This window comes from Pleuronectes platessa, chromosome 17 (assembly GCF_947347685.1).
Source record: "Pleuronectes platessa chromosome 17, fPlePla1.1, whole genome shotgun sequence".
NCBI lineage: Eukaryota > Metazoa > Chordata > Actinopteri > Pleuronectiformes > Pleuronectidae > Pleuronectes > Pleuronectes platessa.
The window spans coordinates 3,284,779-3,300,445 of record NC_070642.1 but is presented as its reverse complement, the minus strand read 5'-3'; the positions used below and the strand labels follow the sequence as shown (position 1 = coordinate 3,300,445).

The following is a 15,667-nucleotide window of genomic DNA, read 5'->3' as shown; positions in this document are numbered from 1 at the left end:
GCACAGACACGTAAGCAGGGGGAGCATGGAGATGATGAGGAGACAGAGAAGTTGGGCTTTATCCTCAGTGAAGGCTGCTGCAGGTGACAGGACAGCACAGTGTGATTGACTGCAAGCCCTGTGGAAGTTGTCACTGGGGGCTGAGGAATAAAGCCGAATTACCCCGGGTTCTATCGCGCGTCCCCATCCCCTGTGTGGAGGAATCCGCGCGTCAGCTGAGTCTGACAGACGTTTTGAGCAAATGTAATGGTGCCGTCTGAGATAGTGTGGGATTACATTTTTCATTAAAGCCTGAAATGTTAGCAGCTCAGCACATCAGCAAGAGGTCACGTCATGTAATGTGATGTCAGTAAACTACACACAGCACAGGCAGGTACAGAAGGTCAGATGTTGATCACTAGAGAAACATTGTATGGGATTTGTTTAGGGTTCTATCCAAATGGTATCACTTTGTTATTTAGGCTTTTTTGTATCATGTCAAATAAGCACATAAGACTCATCAGTAGGGCCATATCAGTCCTGGGATACCCCCTTGACCCAGTGGAGGTGGTGGGAGATAGGAGGATGGGGGGTCAGAGTCGTCTTACCTCTAACCAGCAGCTCGGCAGTTCGATCCCAGTCTTCCCCATTCCAAATGCTGAAGTGTCCTGTGGCAAGATACTGAACCCAAAACTGCCCCTTCTCATAGAGAAAAGTGCTGCATATAGATGCACTGCATGAATGTGTGTGTTAATGTAAAACTGTTTTCTAAAGCACTTTGAGTGGTCATCAAGACTAGAAAAGTGCTGGATAAATACAGATCAGAACATTTACCGTTTTTTGGATGGACAACCAGTTTCACTCTGCAGTACAGCACTGGACAGCTCACTTGACTCATTCTGTGTCAGCAATACATTGGTTCATGTGCAATATATATTCTTCTTTATTACACTGTATATATTCGTTTTATATTTATTTACACGCAGCATGCCTGTTAGAATTTTGTTATATCTCAAAGCAAGACCCCAAGATGTTTTCAGACAGACATCATCAGTGTTGCTCTATATTTGTGTTCAATTCATCCTCGACTCATCTCAGAACTCACCAGTAAGAGTATCTCCTTTTCCCTCTTTCCTCCATAAATCTCATGCATTCTTAAAACTCTTTTGCATCACTCGTGCAAATCTGTGTCTAATCACTCTATTGATATGCAACTAATGTATGCAAAATAATTTGCAACACACTGCGTTTGTAAGAAGTTTGCATTCACTGAAAGAAACACTGGGTCGGGGAAAGATTCAGTTTTTAAGAAGGTAGCAGAAGTTAAAGTGTCCTCAAAAATAAGGGTCCATGAATCTGAAATGATTTCCCATCCATTTCAGACACTCTGTAAGTTACTGTGAAATGGAAGTGGTACAATGAACTGAAAACCAGTAGTACAATAAATTTAAGTTAGGAAATGTATGCATGTAGCTAAACATTGCATAAATGCATTTAGTTAAAATTGTTTTAGTGAAGGATTTGTCAATGAATAAATAAAACTACTATTACTACTTAGACTTCCAATTTCTATGCTTAAAAGTACAGCATCAAACTGTATTAATTTACAAATTTATAGCAGTGATAAGCAATGTAAAAGCTAAGTAGCCCTGGCCCTTCTACTCACCTTCCATTCGGAAGTCCCTGTAGCATCCAGTCTGTCCTGAAGAAGCAGAACTGCTCAGAGGGACATTTATAATTTATCGTCTCATAAATGCAAAAGGATTCTGATGTTTGATGATGCTGATGTTCTTTACATATGTGACCAAGTAGTGTTCAACACCCTATTAGAGAAACATACATCTATCACCTTTCAGCATCCGACAATGCAGCAAGGTTCCTCCAGTGTGATCTCATGATGCCAACAAATTTATTCTTAAAAAAAATCTAAATTGAAATGGATTGTCTTTGCAACACCTTTACAGTAAATGGACTGTGAGCTCATAAGGGATCAGTAAACCAGGCGCCACCTTTCACTTAGTGCCAGACAAGAGCAAATTAATCAGTTCAACCTTTTAAGTCTTTATGGAGGCTGCCAAGTAATTGTCTGCCCTCTGTTAAAAGTCTTCTACTAGTCTGGATGAAACCAACCTTTATTGGCCCAAATTTAAAAGTCCGTCACATGGGACTGGGTCATGCTCCCTCCTCAACTGGCCTTAGGAGGGACAGCCACTGGGAAACAGATAAAGTTGGACAGTGCTTTCTTAATGAATCCTGGGCTGATGGTGGCAGACCGGGCGTTGCTTGTAGGCTGTCACTTTTACAGCTGACCTTGAGCTTAGGCCCGGTCTGTAATTTATGACAAATAATGTTCTAAAGAGTCCCATTTCCAAGATTCACTGTCACTTTGCATCCAACCCTTCCTCTGCCTCAAAAGACAATCTGCACTCCTGACAGGGCAGTCCCATAAGAAATATTACTTGGCACCTTGGTATTCTATCCAATTATGTGAAGAGGGGATTAATACTGTAAAAAACAGTTATTGAAATGATTGTACCTAAGGCACATTCAGACTGACTGACTTGATGCAACAATACTGTCTGTGTGGAAGCCAACATGACAGTTAAATGATGTAATCCCTGCTGAATATTCAAACCCTTCTCCAACCCAAGTATCATTGGCAACATGGCGAGCTGGAGGTACTATGCTTTTGCTCCATATTACTGTCACTCATATCTGATCAAATACAAAAATAATTTTCAGAATTTTTTTTGACTTTCTTATGAATGATGAAGGTGTAGCACCAGATGTGGCATAGAGATAAATGACCCTGATGCAGATACAAGCAGCCACAATGAGTTTCCTTCACAGCTGGCTGGGTACTGACATTTTTGATCAGTCATGATTAATGTGATGCTTCTGATTAACTAGTTGATCGGATTCCAACACCCATGGGAGTGGTCCATATAGTTATATGCTGGAATTTCAAGCATGTGCCAAATGTGTCATTCAGACACAACTAGTCCAAGACCTGTGGACAGAATGTGTTGATGTGGGGGGCAAATACAGTACAGCTGTTTGGAAGAGTTGATGTCAACGCCACGAAGCAGCGGTTTATCCTGATGAATAAAGGCACCACCTGAGTGTTAGCTTACATATTAAATAATGGTTTTGTGTCTTTTGCTTGTTTTGATAACTGATACTTGCCAATAACTGTGCTGGCCTTAATAATTTTCCAACATCAGACATCCAGCTATTGACATCCAGATGGTTAGGTGCCGACGTTTTGGGGCATTTAATAAGGATGGGTCCTGTTTGCCTTGGTTTTAGAGACTTTCCAACTTGAAGGCGAGCATGAGCAAATCCAGAAAAAGCTGGTGGACTGCGTCAAAAACTGTTTTGTAATTTCCCAGGAGGAGTAACTATCACTTTAATTATGCATTTTATTGAATCAAAGTTGTAGGTACATTATAGATATGGCATAACCCCGTATACTATCCAGTATCTTGAAATGCATTTCCTGAGAAATGTAACTGTCTGTGCCTGCGTTCACAGTAAACTGTTCAACATTCATCGGTTTCAACTTCAACATGATCCATTCTGTTTCAGGCGATATTGTTTAGAGTACACACGCATTGACAAAGGAACTGAAATAAACTCTTTCAAACCTTGCCGCTGATCTTGATTATCTGTCCGTGAAAAAATGGTATCTAGGCAGAAGAGGGAGACGTCTCTAATGACACCACAGGTGTATTTTAATATGGACACTGAGGCTCACTGTGTTTTGACAATTATTTCTTTCAGACATTTCTATCTATATTTGTTCTTCCTTTCACTTTCTGACTGCATGATTGCTGAATGCAGCTTTTACTGAGGTGAAGGTTGTGAGCTATATTATCAAAAATCTTATACATAATAAATCATCATGTTCTAACTTTATTACTTCAGATAACTGATCTGTTTATCCTTATTCACTAAAATGTCACACATCTACTATGTTCTATATAAAAGGGGTGGAAAGATAATTGAAAAAACCCGTCTGTAGAACACCTTACAATTCAATCATCACAAACTGCAACTTCCATAAATTAAGTTCCATTAAGTCAAATCAACACTTCTCAAACTATTTCAGTATAACATTACAAGTTTTACTGTGGCTGCATTAGTTTCAGCTTACGGTGTATTGTCTATCATATATCATTAGATTTACGAGGGTTAGCTCTAGTCAAAGCTAAAGTGGCAAGCTCACATGCCTTTTCAGAAGGGCTTGAATGATGGAAGCAGTCACTGAGCCAGCATGTCAGGACAGACTCCATGCTGTTGTTACATGTCACATCTCAGGAGTCAGGAACACTTGCTCACTATAACATCACACAACAGCGGCATCATGCCAGCGTCTTTTGGTTTAGCATCAGCAAGTACAGTGGTCATAATAATGAGTCTTCAGTAGCAATATGGTGGGGTCTCTGATTAATATCTATTTCTGTTTAATCTCAAATTGCCATGCAGAGTCCTCCCTTCACTAACTGAGATATCCAACTCCTGCACATGTCACCACACAGCTGAGGCTTTGATGAATCTAGCGAGTCTCATCCATTAATAAACAATTCGTCACGCACGGACTTCTGCTTCCCAGGGCTGTATCAGCGCATACACAGTAACTTGATGCAAGAGGGCTAAAAGTGGACTCATGTGGTGACGCTGCAATTTTTCACACAACCAACCTCGCTCTCTCTCTCTCTCACACACATTCTCTCTCAGCTAGATGCCATGTCATGTTATAAATTAATGCATTAGCGGTTTTGGTTTGGCTCCCATGGCCTGATGAAAACTGGTTGCAGAAGATCGAGATCCCCACAGCTGTGGAGCCAGTGGGGACGAATGTTATTTGTCATTGTTAATTATTTTACTGCTACAGCCCCATAAACAACATCCAAACTAATTAACAAACACAACTCGGAGAGCAGCTGGGGATGGCATGGACACACTGACACTGGGGATTGTTTTGGGAAAGACTTTGACTCCAGAAAGCTGAATGACTTTATTAAGTAAACTTTAGATGGGAACAAAACCTTCCCTTCTTAAAATCCAGTTTTTTTTAATCTCAAGAGTATACCTTTTTCCAGTGGAAACAAATAACTGTCTTTGATTTGCTTTGTCTTTTCTCTTTTTTAAATTTGTTTTATTATTATTATATTACCACGGGTACCACATTGAATCCACAGATGCAGAACCACATTCACAGAACCCATGTGCAAGTATAATCACACCTCAAGTCTCTGGTGTCACCTGTTAGTGGCCTCCTTGATCTGTGGTGCAGGGGTTTTGATTCTTCAGAAAAAGAGAATCTTTGGAGTGAGCTCTGAGCAGGTCAACTCAAAAGAGAAGTTACTTACAACAACTCAGATGATCTAAGTGGACTTAACTTGAAATAAGACGTTGGGAGTAACTTTGTGGTCAACTGGTTCTACAAAAGGAGGTCAGATTTAAACCGAGGTCTGCTGCCATGGCAACTAACGCTGCAGCTCAACCCTGAGTGTTAGCTCTAAAGGCCGGCGCATGCTTCTGCGTTTTCAGGGGCCCGCAAGCGCAAGAGCCCTTGCGACGCCGAAGCGCAGCACAAAGCCTTAAAAGCCAGCTGGCTCCCATCCACCCCCCTGTTAAACCTTTGTGCTGTTCGCACCGGACGCTGCCGCGCCGCGCCAAGGCTGGAGAATACGTAATTTACCCTCGACACCCGACATTTAACGGAGCAAACAGCGGAGAAGTTCTTGAAGATGGATGACATTAAATGAATTATTGAAGTGGAGAAGTAAAGTGAGTTTTATGATCCTCAGCACGTGTTGTATAAAGACAACACCAAAAAAGACACATGTTGGGGAGCTATATATTGCAGTTAATGTTGGCGCAACGTATATGCTTGAGGAAATTATTAAATGCCATTTTTACTGCAGGCTGATACCAGCAAAAGTATGTGATATTATTAGGAATGGTGTGAACAGCCAAGCGCCGGCGCGCTAGGGATTAGCGCTTTCGTGTCCGGTGTGAACCCGGCGTAAGTCTCTATAAACACCACCCTCCTCACACCATCCAGTTGAAGAAATTGCTGCACGCACGGGGCGAGGATTGTGGGATTGTGGGAATTCTCCATGTTTGATAACGTCTCATGTACGATTACAGTTTTTGCCAGAGAAAGGTGAACAAACATATCACAGATTTAACTATATTTAACTTTTCCCCCTGAGATGAGTTTACAAGAGATATAACCCTGCTGCATCCGCACCTGCACTTTTCACACAGTTTTAGATGCTCTGTTTAAAGACACTAAAGAAGAGTGTGACTTTCCAAATCAAATAAAGATAGAATGTGTTTACGTTTCATCCTGATTTGCGGCAGGTGAACTTTCCTTTGTTGTTTCAGCTCAAATTAATGTTAAAAGCAAGTAAATACATTATCATCCTCAGACAGTCAAAGTGCCTCATTGCTTTAGAATGGAATATAGGGTCAATTTCACAAATTGTATGCATGTAGACTTTAATTCAAGTGTGTTCACTTATTATTGGGCACTTACATGAAGATTCTAGGGAACGTATGACAAAACAATCCCGTCTCTTTTGAATGTATTCTGTCAGTAATGTGTTTTGATTAACCTCCTGACGTTGTTCGCTGTAACAGTTTCACATTTCAAAGTTGAACTTTATATCTGCTCACAATTAGCATGCACTCATCCTCTGTGCATACTGTACGTTAGTAGCAAGTCTATAAAAATAAGAGTGAGGCAAACTACAGTGGAAAAAGAGGACTGTAAACCTAGAGTTAATAATTAACAACAAAAAGCTCTAAGCAGAAATATCCTCACTAGCTATTTCAAAAAAACAAAAATACAAATTTACAGCACCAGTAAAACTAGTGTGAGTAACACACATCAACAATCCGACCAAGTTTCCAACACTGTAAGGAGGGGATAGTTTGACTACTGCTTGATCTTATACAAAATTCATAGAACAATTTAACAGTAACTCACAAGAAGCAGGGCTGGCAAGTACAGCTGCCTTGACTGGCAGGCGGTCTGGGTTTATATACTTCTCAGGTCACAATCGTGGAGCAGGAAGGGCACACCTTTATTTACATATACAAAACTGCATTGAAAACGGGCTGGACACCGGATGAGCACAATAACTTAAAGGATGACTCTGACAGAGTGACAGTTAGCACAGGAATTCACTTGATGTGTACAATCACAGATGATGATAAAGAATAGGATCTGTCTTTGCACAGAGGGGGAATTCAAGATGGAGAAAGAGACAGTGTGAGGGACAAAGAATGACAGGCGGGCAGGAGAAAAAACAGGAGAGCGATCAGAAATAAAGACTGAAAAAAATCTCCTTTGGTCTCACAATGTTGTCCCAGCCAAGGAGAAATGCTTCTGGTCTGTTTCACCCATGTACAACGTTGCTGTTAATAATTAGACAAGACATGTATGCAGCCGACTCACCAGCCGAACAATCTGTTTAATAATTCAAATGAATCTACTCTTGTGCATATTTGCATAAATTAAATGAGTATTTGTTCTGCAAGGCTTGGCAAACACATGCCCGTCACCGCAGTGTGTAAGCATGGACATGATTGGCAGAGTCTGATGTCCTCCAGGAGCAGTAATTTCAACACTGCGGCAGTAACACAGCACGGTTTCACTGCTGTGTGTATGTGTGTTTGACCCTATCATGTGTGATTTACTGGATTTTCTCTACATGCAGCCACTTTTTTATGTGATTAAAGTGGTGCACATTGCTTTTGGGCACGTGGGCCTGTGGGGTTTGACCCTGCAGCCCCTGACCTCTGGGTTCAGCCTTCAGCGCTGTAATCACAACATATCCTGGACCCCATCTCTACCTCAGCCTCACGTCCCCTTTGAGCCCAGAGCCAATGAACTGAAGCACAATATAATTCTTATTGATTTCTCTGTGCTCCGACTTCAAAATTGATGTTATCATATGCTCATAAATGGGTGTTGCTGCACTACATAACTCATAATAATAATAATTTATAGTCTGAAATGAAGCAGACAATCAAAAAGAAGTGTCCTGCGAATAATTGATGTGTCCTGTTTTAGAGTAATATTTTTTTCTCAGAGGCACAATTATTATTGTGTCCATACCAGGTGAACCAGGACAGCACGGACCTTTACTACATACAGTGCATACTTACCTACATAAGTATATCGATTTAGAACAACCAATATTCAAATTTTAAACCAAGCCTATCAAGTCCAGTAATTGACTAAATTACCTTAAATGGAACAAATGTCATGAACAACCGAAGGGGGAAAAAAGGTTTATGGCATTGAAAATCTGAATTAGCTATACGGACCATGTATGGGTACAGATACAAGGAATTTGACACCGGTTTTTCTTTTGCTCTCAATGGACAGAAATAGACAAATATAAAAAAAAAACAAGGACAACAAAAATGTATACTATATAGTATAATATTTGTGTGAAACAAGGCACTTTAATCTAAGGCATTCCTGCAGCAGTGGATGTCGAGGAAGTCTTACAAGTTGCAAAGCAAACAATAGTTATTTTACTGGTTGGTCAATTAAATCGCAATTATTGTAAATTATTCACAATCATAACGAATTGACAAGAAGAGTTATAATATATTGTAAGGAATTTTTTTAATTCTTCTAATTTGAAAATGAAAAAAGCAATTTGCCTTAATTAATTTAATTAGCAGCACTGCTTTAGTCGGTCACTTAATTCCATTGCTGACACTGCAAAAAATTCTAGACATTACTCTCTGCATCTATTAAATCACAACTTAGTCTGAGAGCTCGTAAAGTTGTTCTTTTTACTCGTTGATGCCATTTTCATGAATGAACACTTCCTGGGCAGGAAGCAAAGCCTTAATTAGTATTAATGGGGTGAAAATTATGCAAATTTATTTACACACTTTGATGAAGTAAAAAATCCTTTGATAAATCTGACCTGTAGTGTTTGTACAAACTCACTGTATGAACAAATGTAACGAGGCCCATTGTTTTTGTCAAAGTATAACAAAGGTGGTGGCCTGTGCCTGTGTTACTCTCATGGCACAGTTTGCAGATTCAGTTTGATTTGACAGTTTGTAAAGAAGTCCCTCAGTTACAGAAGACAAATATTCTAATAGCACTATGATCGCTAAATACAAAGATACGGGATCAATCGTCACAATGAGTGTAAGTTTCTCCCCCTAAGTCCTTTTTCTTAGAGGAGAAAAAATGATGCTTAATTTACAGAGCACATGTTGGACCATAAACAACATGCTGTTTGATCTCAGTTGAACTACAGAAATTTTACCATAGTACTAAGGTGCACATTTATTTGGGCATAAACCAAATTACTGGAGAGATTTTATTTTACCCGAAGGTAAGAGAGTCATGCCTTTCCCATATAAAAATTGTCAATAACAAAATATCAACCTCACATTGTTAAATGTCACATAATATGAAATGACCGTTATAGTGAATGTGTCAATTTTTTTATTTGAGTTAAGCTTTGAAGAAATGGGTCAAACAATGACATTTTTGAAATACAAAACCTTCTTATAAAAGAAATGGACAACATATTCCTTGTGCATCCTGCTTCAGACAGATACACAGCATGCCTTATTGCAAAATATCAAGTGACTTTTGGGACAATCAGAGCAGAGCCAGTTGAAAAGCTGAAGATGACGGGGGAACAGCTGAATACAGGACAGCAGAACATTTTGGTCCAGATTTTTGCATCTTGACCTAGATCTTGTGTGCAGTGAGATTTCACTTCAATTGGACCTTTGTCATTGAATGTATATTCCAATGGGGCTTCAAGGGCTTCAACGTGACCTTGTTTGAGTTGACAATGCTGATATTTCTATGGTAACCTACCACCCAATAGAATTTACCCACTCACTTATTACTAGATTGTGGATTCTTTCCTCCAATGTGTTCGCAGTACTAGGACGGACATTCTCCTCATCACTCAACCCAGTGGGGCACTGACCTTCTGATCTTTGCAGTTTTAGAGCATTGCTCCTGCAAGCAGCAAAATTAAGATAAACTCAACTCTCACACTTTCCCTTGTACCACAGGAGGACAAGCTCTGTCTCCAGAACTGAAGGAGACCACGTTCTGTGAGACAGTTATTTGAGGACAGAGCTCCTCATGTGCAGCTTTGGCTCAACGGTGGTCACTGTTTACATAACCGGGGTTTTGACTTTCAGATTTAAGACTCCTCTCTATCCAGGCGTCCACACACTCAGTGGGCTGGTTTTAATTAACTGAGGAGAGGAGCAATTTCACACTGACAAGTTGTGTTTTATTCTCATCTTAGCACGCAGTTTCCCCACTAGATGCCAGCCTCTGCCGCCCATTTGTCATGCAAACTATAAACTGGATGAACCTTTCCTTGGGAGCTTAAAATCAGTCAGTGGGTGTGTTCAGACATTTTCATGGTGTGATAGTTTGTAATTCAGGATGGCAGGAGGCACTACATTTTTCCATTTCATTTTTCTGCTCTATGTGATCCTAATCATTTTTTCTTTGTACAATAGATCTAACATTTGTGATTGTCCGTTTGGTTTTAGTCTGAATTTCTCTTTCTGCATTACAGTTGGAGGATCTGCACATGTGCATAAAGAAGTATCCAGGTGCTAAACACCACCTCTGGCAGTCATGAGGAATAGAGGGTATGTATTGAAATCTCATTTCACACAATACCACATCCTTGTACGTCTTGCAGCCAAACAAATGTAGTTTTGCCGACATAAGAAGATTTTTATTGTATGGATCTAGGCTTTTTAGTATCTTGTATAGTATTGTATTTTTATAGCGATTTCTAGTCTTGATGACCAGTCAAAGTGGTGTAGTTTTGCCATTCACGTATTTGCACATATTGCATCTATGAGTAGCACTTTGTCTATCACATAACACACTGCCAGCACAGCCATCTGGGGCAAATTGGGGTTCAGTATCTCGCCCAAGGTACATCAGCATGCGTGTGGGTCAGACTTGGACTGAACTGCCAACCTTCTGGTTCATGGATGAACCATTGCACCTCCTGAGCCAAAGGAGTGCATAATAGTTCCTTATCTGTGCTAACATGATTATTGGAAGGACCACTTTCAGCAGACTGGACTAGTCCTCAATAAAAACCTTTCCATTTAAAATCCTTATACTTGCTCTGGAGGCTTTCATTTGCATCAACAGCTGAAGTTTGCTTAGTTGTTGTTGAAGTAGCACCTTTCAATCTTTTCCTTCTAAATACGTTCAAATTGTTCGGCTAAATTGCCCAAAAAAGTATAGGTTTAATAATAGATACGATTTTCCTTGGTGATATTGTTAATTTGTGGGATATTCAGGAGCAGTCTTTAAAAGTTGTACGGTGAGGGTGGACCAACCTTGGCCTTTAACTTGTCCTTTTTCCCTTTCTTGCCTTCGATGACTTGACCTGCTGCTGCCTCACCAGCCTGTTCTCTTAGTTTAGTAATAACCCCAGCTAGGTGGGGGTGGAGTTGAGTGTAGGTAGACAGAGCAGTAAATCCACACCATGCTCATCCATCAATGTATGTGTGTGAGTGTCTTTGCTCTCTCGCTCCCTCCCTCTACCTCGTTCCCTCCAGCTTAGCTGAGCTATGTCCCTACTTATACACGTTCTGTGGCACATGATTAATCCTACCTCTCATATCTCTTCTCATGTGTCAGCACCTTTGCTGCTTTATAGGCTTATTCTGAAATGAAGTGACAGGTTCACTCTGAAATATCATCAAATTAAGACTGCTGGCATGTGTAAACAACACAAATATACACAGAAAGCCATAAATCAAGTGTAAGGGCAATGCCTAATTCTAACATTAAAAGTTTGTTGACCCTGTAATTTTGAGACGTTGTTCGTGTACTTGGGTATTTTTTAGCTGATTCTACCTTAGTTGTATCTCAGCTTCTCTCAGCTGACTAGTCATAGTTTATGCCATTTGTGATGCTGTATGCATTTCTTCCTGAAAAGCTGTTTTCAGAAATCCCACAGGGATTTATTGTAGTGTAGGTCACAAATAATGCCTGGCATTTGGGAAACAGTATATTTTATTTGACCATTTCACTGTAATGATTACATTTATGGGCAGAAAAATATAATATGCTTAGTAACAAATGTCTCCATTTAAAGTACAGTTAGCATACTAATTAAAACTATGAAAGCATAAAAGAGACCATACTCAAAAATGTAACAATATATTTGTTCTGCATGCATTACTTTAACCTATATTACCACTTTATATTCACCCATTATTCACACATACATTCAAGTTATCTTCAAAATATCAACTGGCTTTTGTGCAAATTTTTGAATTTTTCAAAAGAACACAAACACACAATATTTTGTGGAAACATTGACTGAGCCAATGATTGACTCTCTCTCTCTCTCTCTCTCTCTCTCTCTCTCTCTCTCTCTCTCTCTCTCTCTCTCTCTCTCTCTCTCTCTCTCTCTCTCTCTCTCTCTCTCTCTCTCTCGAGTGTGGTGGTGGAATGCGTGTCCAAAAGAAGTGTCCTGCGAAAAAATTGATGTATCCTGTTTTAGAGTAATATTTTTTTCTCAGAGGCACAATTATTATTGTGTCCATACCAGGTGAACTAGGACAGCCGGACCTTTACTACATACAGTGCATACTTACCTACATAAGTATATCGATTTAGAACAACCAATATTCAAATTTAAAACCAAGCCGTTCAAGTCCAGTAATTGACTAAATTACCTTAAATGGAACAAATGTCATTATGAACAACCGAAGGGGGAAAAAAGGTTTATGGCATTGAAAATCTGAATTAGCTATACGGACCATGTATCGGTACTGATACAAGGAATTTGACACCGGTTTTTCTTTTGCTCTCAATGGACAGAAATAGACAAATATAAAAAAAAAAACAAGGACAACAAAAATGTATAGTACATAGTATAATATTTGTGTGAAACAAGGCACTTTAATCTAAGGCATTCCTGCAGCAGTGGATGTCGAGGAAGTCTTACAAGTTGCAAAGCAAACAATAGTTATTTTACTGGTTGGTCAATTAAATCGCAATTATTGTAAATAATTTTTTAGCTGATTCTACCTTAGTTGTATCTCAGCTTCTCTCAGCTGACTAGTCATAGTTTATGCCATTTGTGATGCTGTATGCATTTCTTCCTGAAAAGCTGTTTTCAGAAATCCCACAGGGATTTATTGTAGTGTAGGTCACAAATAATGCCTGGCATTTGGGAAACAGTATATTTTATTTGACCATTTCACTGTAATGATTACATTTATGGGCAGAAAAATATAATATGCCTTGTAACAAATGTCTCCATTTAAAATACAGTTAGCATACTAATTAAAACTATGAAAGCATAAAAGAGACCATACTCAAAAATGTAACAATATATTTGTTCTGCATGCATTACTTTAACCTATATTACCACTTTATATTCACCCATTATTCACACATACATTCAAGTTATCTTCAAAATATCAACTGGCTTTTGTGCAAATTTTTGAATTTTTCAAAAGAACACAAACACACAATATTTTGTGGAAACAATGATTGACCCTGTCTCTCTCTCTCTCTCTCTCTCTCTCGAGTGTGGTGGTGGAATGCGTGTGAGTTGAGAGCTGGTGGCGGTTTGTGCGATTTTGATCTCTTTATTGATAATTCTGTTTATAGTTATATAGTGTATTGTTGGTTATAGTGTTGGTGGTGTTGCGGTGTACACGGAGGAGGTGTTAGGTGGTGTGTGTGTGTTTGAGTGTTTGCAGTCGGCCGCGGGCCGGCGTGCTAAACGCCATGGACCTCGCCAGGTTAGCCCGGAAGCACGGCATTAAGATCGCTCCGCCGTTCCGTGCTCTGTGGAGGAGTGCAGTCTGGCCGTGGGGAGGGTGGTCGGCAACAGCAGCGTGAAGTCCGCTGCGAGGATGAACAATGCGGTTGTCATTTTTCTGGACAGCGTAGAGAAGGTGAACATGGTGGTGGCGAACGGGATTGAAGTGAACGATACGTTCATGTCTGTTCTGCCTCTCGCCACACCGGTGGTAAAAGTGACTCTGTCCAACGTCCCTCCGTTAATTAGAGACGAGACATTGTTAAGAGAACTGGCAGGACACGGTAAAAATAGTGTCTCAGGTTAAGAAAGTGTCCTCAGGATGCAAGTCCCCTCTGTTAAAACACATGGCCTCCCACAGAGGGCATCTGTTTTTGATACTTAACAACAGGACTGAGGATCTGAACCTGGTGTTCAAGATCAGAGTGGAGGAGTTTGTCTACGTAATTTTTGTGACTTCAAACAACACGAACTGTTTCAGCTGTGGGAAAGAAGGACACTAAGCTAAAGGGTGTCCTAAGAGAAATAAGACAGCTGACACTCAGGAACAAAAGGAGGTGACGGGGGGGTTCAGCAGGAGAGTCAGGTGAGTGAGGAGGGACAGCAGGGGACAAATGGAGTCCAACAGCAGAGTCAGGTGAGTGAGGAGGGGACAGGGGGAGTCCCAGGGAAAGGTCAGATGAATGGGGGGGGGGGGGGGGGGGGCAGGGGAGATCCCAAAGGAGGGTCAGTTGAATGAGGAAGGGACAGGGGAGATCCCAAAGGAGGGTCCGGTTAGTGAGGAGGGACAGGAGGGGACAGGGGGCATCCAACAGGCAGATCAGGTGAGTGAGGAAGGACAGAAGGGGACAGGGGGGGTCCAACAGGCGGTTCAGGTAGGTGTAGGGGGAAGTAAGTGATATTGAAATGGAGACGAGGAGGTGCTTAAAGTTCCTCGTCTAAAAAGAAAGACCAGGAGCGACAGTGGAACCTCAAAAGCTAAGAAACGGACAGTGAAGAAAGGAGGGGGAGGAGCAGCAGAGTCTGAGTCCAGCATGGTGACCGACTCTGCTGACAGTGAATCCTCCGACTTCAAGACAGGAAGCCAGAAGAGCTCAAGAAGCTACAGTGCGGGGAAGATGAAAGTGTTTCTCATAAAAACAAAGAATATGAAGGGATTGAAAGTAGAAGATTATTTCTCTGATAAAAAGCTGTTTTCAAACTCGGGTTTCACTGGCCAGGAGATATATAGACTCAGGAAAATTGTTCAGAGAATTAGACAACAGAAAAACAATGATGAAGATGACGATGATGAATAAACTTGAACATCCTGATTACCAATCAGTCCTGTTTTTTTGTGTTTTTTTTTTTATATTCTACAATATGAGTCTTTTAAACATCAGTTCTTTGAAGTGATGTTCTTACAAGAAACACATAGTGACCCAAAAAATGAGAATGACTGGAATAGAGAGTGGGAGGGGCAGGTGGTCCTTAGCCACCTAAGCACAACTAGTGGGGGGGTGGGCATCATCTTCTCCAGGAGCTTCGCACCGGAGTCTTTAGAAGTGGAGGAGGTGGTGGAGGGCAGACTACTGGTGGTGAGGGCAAAGGTCGAGCAATTTTATTTTGTTTTTATGAATGTTTATGCTCGGGTCTCAGGACCCGACAGAGTCTGTTTTTTAAAGGTTTTAGAAACGGCGTTAAGAAGAGTAAAATTGATGATTTTAAATTTTAGAGAAGATGATGTTTTAGACCGGAACCACCTGGAGCCCCACAGAGCTTCAAAGAGTGCACTGAGGCAGCTGCTATAGGCCCATGATCTGTGTGATGTGTGGAGAAGAATGAATGAAAATAAGAGACAATACACC

The 15,667-nt window shown here is 40.6% G+C and overlaps 1 protein-coding gene across 1 annotated transcript in view; it reads left to right on the top strand.

Moving 5' to 3' along the window:
* Positions 1–10,582: 10,582 nt before the first annotated feature.
* Positions 10,583–15,667, top strand: part of LOC128460222 (heparan sulfate glucosamine 3-O-sulfotransferase 5) — a 38,373-nt gene continuing 33,288 nt past the window's right edge. Inside the window, exon 1 of the mRNA XM_053445302.1 lies at positions 10,583–10,662. The gene's annotated coding sequence lies outside the window, so the exon portion shown is untranslated. The remainder of the gene's footprint in view (positions 10,663–15,667) is intronic.